The sequence below is a fragment of the Pteronotus mesoamericanus genome, unplaced genomic scaffold (genome assembly GCF_021234165.1).
Source record: "Pteronotus mesoamericanus isolate MK-2021 breed Mesoamerican mustached bat unplaced genomic scaffold, CSHL_Meso_final contig_20, whole genome shotgun sequence".
NCBI lineage: Eukaryota > Metazoa > Chordata > Mammalia > Chiroptera > Mormoopidae > Pteronotus > Pteronotus mesoamericanus.
In genome coordinates this window covers 41,389,626-41,395,980 of record NW_026555085.1, presented here as the reverse complement: position 1 = coordinate 41,395,980, position 6,355 = coordinate 41,389,626, and positions in this window count along the sequence as shown.

Sequence of the window (6,355 nt, the reverse complement as noted above, 5' to 3'; positions counted from 1 at the left end):
GACTGAGGTGTCATTGTCTCATGTACAATGTTTCTTGTGTATCTTCTTCAATAAATACCTCTATTTTTCATAGTACATGTCTGGATATCTTCTGGACAGACCCTGTATACTCAATAAATGTTTCTGAGTAAATGAACTAATGAAAAGCCTTCTCTTCAGTTTAATCAATATGTAGATGAGATAGTAATTAATGCCATAGAATGTAGGCAAAATTTCATCTATACTCTAGATCGAGAGTAATGATACTGGACTGAGACACCAAATATAAAGTTTTCTTTTGCATTTCTAAGGATGTGTCTTCATGTGTGGAAGATAATCATTTATAGATTTGAGAAAGCTATGTAAGAATTGTTTCTTCAAATAAAATCAGGTTCAGTATTTGGTATGCTATAATAAATGATAATGTCACATTTTATCTGACCATGTTTTAATGCTATGAAAAGATCTCAATCCAAAGTGAATTTACAGGTAACTATCCGAAAACACTATCTTGCATTAATAAATTCTGAAATATATTAATTATATATTTGTAATGGAATTATAACTATGGAAGACCTTCCCCCCGCCCCATAGCCTTTTAATGGATCTTGTTTTCCTTACAATTGTTTTTCATTACAACTATAGAAAAATAATATAATTCAATTAATTATTTTGTTTGCTCAGAACAGTGTTGGGTTTATAACTGTTATTTTATTATACTGAGACATTTAATATGACACAAAATTTCATCAGGTGTGTTTGAAAATTTATTACAGTTATGGATTTTAAACATTACATTTTAACTTGTAGGGTTTTATCTCTTTAGTTCAAGGCTTCATATTTGTTTCTTTAGAATATTTACTATTTTTCTACACTTGAATTGGTAGTCACTTATGTTAAACACACAGAGATTTTAATTATGTCATGTTTCCTTAGCAAAACAAATTAATCTAGTCCAGATGCATTGGGATTTTGTTAAATACATGAAAGTGTGTTTCATTTTTCCAAATAGCATAGTAAATTATGCCATTGTATTTATACCTTTAAAGGTAATTTGCCTTAGATACTATAAAAATGTATAACACTATTAGTGAAAAATTAATATTATGCACAGTGGTTTCAATGAAATTGAGTGCTTGGAAAACTCAAGACCATTCATTATTTAACATATTGAGAGATGGTAACTAATTGATATCCATAGTAATGGAGAGTTTATTTCTAGTGAGGAATAAAGTAACAATTCAAATAACAAGAAAAATGCCATGAAAGAACAAGGTTATAAAAAGTCACATTGTCAGAGGGAAAATGCAAATATAGTGTCAAAATAATGACATAGTTCTTAGGGGCAGCAATATCTACTTCTGCCAAAGGGAAAACTTTCTGTAAAATATGGCAAGATACTGTTAGAAAATTAATATTTTTATAAATAGATGGTTTAAACTCTTCTGGATGTATTCACTTTCTAATATTTCAATTGAGAAGTATTTTTTTTTCTCTAACATTCAATTCAATGCACTTAGAAGTGGAAGCACCACTTTCATTTGAGTGTGGTTATTGTGAAGGCTAGGAGAAAGAGCATAACTAAACATGATAGTGCCAAATAGGTAATCAACCAGTCAATCTATTACTAGTCTATTGAGACAACTCTGAGTAATGGTATAAAGCAAGTACTTATTTTTCCCACCTAGTGGCCAATAATTCCATATACCTTTTTTTGTCTTGTTCCCTTGCTCTCTTTCCACAGTGGCTTTGGTTTTTAACCCCTCTCCTTTCCTTGGGTCCCGATTCTCAGTCAGTATTTTCCATTTGGAACTGTAGGTCAATGAAGAGAGTAGAGGCGCTATGGAATTGGTGATATTTCAGATCCTGCAGATATGAGAGTGAAATATTTACAAAGCAAGCACATGTCTTCTTTGTCAATATCGATTAGCTCTCATGACATTTCAGTATATAAATAATCTGATTGAGCCTTCCTTACTTTTCTCTATTGTGCTACAGATTCAGTTCTGTTACTCTAGAGTAGTAGCACAGGCCAGGACTTCAGAAGGGGTGTAGAAAAGAACCCCTTTGCAAGATGGGAGAAAAACCCATCCAACCACATCTTATTAAATGCCATAGTGATTAAAAAATTCCTTCTTAGCAGTTCCTTCTTGGTAGAGAAAACAGCTATGAGAGCTTTCAGCCATTATTTGAGATATTTTAATATTGTTTTAGAATATTCTAATTATTAATATGGAAACTACTGAATAGACTAGAAGATTATTTTCACCTTGTGTTTCAATGTAGTTCCTCCCTCCAAAACATCAACTTCAAGAAATAGAAAATGACATGTAGAAATCACAGGAAGAAACCAGTTGTAAACTGATCTCCATAAAGTTGTCTTTAAGAAAAACTATTTCTACTTAATTGTTTTAAGAGAATGTAAAATTATATATTGAAACAAATAGTTTACTCTTTTCCAACTTATACTTTGCATCTTGTTTTACATAAGATGGTGCTTTACATAAAATGATGTATTAGCAAGATATGGCGAAATTTGCAATGAAGTTAGAGGCAGAGGTTTTTGATTCCCCTTCAGGCCAGTATCAAACTCCTCTGTTACCTGAGAGTTGCAGATCAATCTCCACATGTCAGCGCCTTAAAATGAAACTGAAGAGGTGGGGTTAGGTCACTGCTTTCTCTGCCTTGTACTTGAAAATCTAGATTTTCACATAATAGTCTCAGTATGGTGAATGGTGGGATATGGGGGCAGTGGTAGGCAGAAAGGTAGATTCAATCCTCACATCAAAAAAGGTAATTCCAATTTATTCTTATACATTCTGGGACTTATTTCTTTGAATGAATAATGAAACCACTAAAAACTGCTTAAAAACCACACTTATATTTAAACTTTAAATTTAGTTTACATCTATTTTCATTAATTAGCATACAATGCTATGTGTGATAGAAACAAAGTTTGCTAAGAAATAAACCAAAGGCAAATAGTAAAGAACCATTTTCAATATAAAGAATGAGCCTTAAAAGTACTGTTTTTCCTAGAAATTCTATTTCATAAAAAGTTTTCATGGTCAATAAGCTTAGAAAACATAAATCTCTTAGGGATTTACAGTATACTTTGGCTAATTAAAGACACTAGGAAGTCTTTTATATTTGTTCAGCACAAGGTTCCCCAGTCTTATTAGATGACAGAAATTGACTTTAGCATAATATCTGTTACACATTTTTAAAAAACACACTGCCACAAGAGAATAGAAGTGAGGCCAAAAGAAGATACTTCATTTTCCAATATTTCTGTAGCCAATAGTTGATAATATTATCCCCAACATAAATGAACTTTACATTCCTCTGTTTTCTGACATGGATATCTTGGGTTCTCATTATAGCACCTATGCCAAATACCACCCTGACTCATTGACACTGAAGCTTCCAATATTAGTAAGAGATGACTTAATGCAGAATACATTATACAGGACTGTAGACTCACCAAATAATTGAATTTCTTTTCATGTCATGTCATTTCAGTAATAGAAATGGTACCCCTTCACAGACAGGAAAAATACTTAGTTGCCATAGGAATAACATGTATTTATTAATAAAGTGAACTGAAAGCTCCAAATAAGAAAATTCTATTAATTAATAGCTTCACAAAGTATTGATTGGTCCTCTAAAAATATTAGAAACATTTAGCTTTTTGTCCAATTGCATGTTATTTTCCTCAAGCTTCTTTCTTGCATAAATGGTATACAATATCATTATTTTCATGTAAACTAACATACCATATTGTGATTATGAATTGAGTTAATCTATTATAGTAAAAGAGGTAAAAATAAATCAATCACTGATTCAAGAAATCACTAATTATTTTCTTTTGATATTCCATGTATTTGTTATTAATAAATACCCAAAGAGAATATGTAAAAATACTTTATTTTTCATAAAACTTTTTGATTACAGAAAGAGATTAAAAAATAAATTAGATTTTTCCCATCATATCTTAAAGAAGAAATCATTTATCTTTTCTCTAAAACTTTTAGGTTAAAGTATAGCACACCTACAGTAAAATTCTCAAATCTTAAAGCATGTTGCTTGGTGAGTTTTTGTATATGTGGGCACCTAATTAACCACCACCCAGATCAAGATATACAATATTTCCAGCACCCCCCAACCATTTTGGGTATTCATTCCTAGTGAATATCCACCTGCATTGCCAGTAAAGGTAAACATGATTCTGATTCCCTTCAATATGGATTCATTTTCTTGACTTCATATAAAAAAAATCATGCAATATATCGTATAAACATATATTCATGTCTGTCTTTCTTTGCTCATTATTATGTTTGAGAGATTTATTCTTCTTTTTGCAGGCAGATATTGTGAAAATAAATAAGCTGCTATACATATTCCTGGGCATGTCTTTTGTAGAATACACCACTTACGTCACTTGGAGTGTAATTTCTTGGTCATAGGTAGACATAGGTATAGCCTTAGTAAATAATGACAAACAGTGGTTTTTATGGATGCTGAATTTTTATTAGGAAAGAGACCATAGAAATAAATGTTAACCCATTTAAAGGTTTTTAAGAATTCATATAGCTTGAACCCCTTATGTTAATTAATTGAAGAGGATACAGGGACAAAGTGACATGTTAACATTTACATAGCTCACAAACACCCAGTCTTGACCTGCATTCCCCATTCTTGCTCTCCCTCACAATTTCTGCAGTCTTCCCCTTGAGCAGCAGCAAGATATATGGCTGAAACTCAAACTTTAAGGTCAGGCAAGCCTGTATTCAAATTTCTCTGCAATCTTCCATCCTCACTGTTGATCTCCACCCCTGTACCTAATACATCTTAACTTTCAAAGCTATTGTGAGAATTAAATGAGGTAATGTATGCAAAAAAGCCTGAGATATAGTAGGGTCAAGTTCTTACTCCTTCTACATTCTGCTGCTTCCTGAAATATATCCTTGGGTATATTACTTAAGGATGTAGAGCCTACATTTTTCTTATTTTTAAAGTCTTTATAATTCTATTTCTTTTTTGCCAATCTCATATAACTTTTGCAAGGATTACTGATAATAGAGTTAAAAATTATTTTACCTTATGCAATAAAGACTGATATTTGGGAAATTGAAAGTTAGATCCTTCAGGAAATCAAAAAAAGATATATCAATTTACATGTTTTTTTAATGTAAAATTTAAGCCTATAAATATTTTTCAGTTTTTGATCTTAAAGCAAGGCTTATTCTTTGGCTAAGGGATACTCTGGCATTCAGATTATCTTTCTTGTGTAAAAAACACTCACAGGGATGAAGTGAATGAAAATGTCAGGGGAGGGATAGTTTGAGGGCCATCCCTCCCTAGCACAACCTAAAAAACAATAACCCACTACCTGGAGTGAGGTTTTAGGGGGGAAATTGGGGCTTTGAAAAGTTATCCCTTATATAGAGGAAACTACAAAGTTACATACATGCTCAGGATGGGACTCATACTTAGAAAACACCTGAGAAGTCCCTAAGTTTTCAAATCTGGATCGTAAGGCTTAGCACAAGCAGAAAGTGAAGGCTAAGGCAAGATTGTCTGGAGAAGTATAGAAAGACTGCCCTAACACAGAGCCAGTCTGAAAATACTTAGAGAGTGATTTAAAAAATTTTTTCTTTCTTTTGTTTTCCTTTTGCACAGCACAATATTCAAAATGCCCACTTTCAACAAAAATTATAAAGAATGCAAAGAAATGAAAAAAAAATGGCCTACACACAGAAAAGAAAGAAAGAAAAACTGTCCTGAGGAAACATAGTCATTGAATTTACTAGACAAAGACTTAAAATCAACTCTCTTAAGTAAGCTTAAGAAGCTAAAGAAAACCATATGAAAATTACTAAAGAAAGCAAGAGAGCAGTATTTCAGCACACAAAGAAAATCAATAAAAATAAATAATTAAAAGGGATTGAAGAGAAATGATGAAGTACAAAAGTATAATAGTTGGGGCGGGGGGGAACTCATTAGAGGGGTTCAACCAGAGATTTGAGCAGCAAAATGACAGAATCAGTAAAATTGATGACAGGTCTAATAAAATTATCCAGTTTGAAGAATAGAAAGAGGAAAGAAATGAAAAGTGAATAGTCTCAGAAACTTCTGTGACACCATTGAGCATGTGAACATACACACATGATGGAAGTCCCAGAAGAAGTGAGAGTTAAAGGGTCAGAGAAAACGTTTAAAGAAGTAAATATCAAAAACTTCCTACCATTGATGAAAAACATATCCATGGAGATCAATGCACTCCAACAGAATAAATTCAGATATCTGCATAGAAATACAGTTCACCAAACTGTCAAAAGCCACAGATAAAAAATAATTTTGAAGGTTGCAAGAG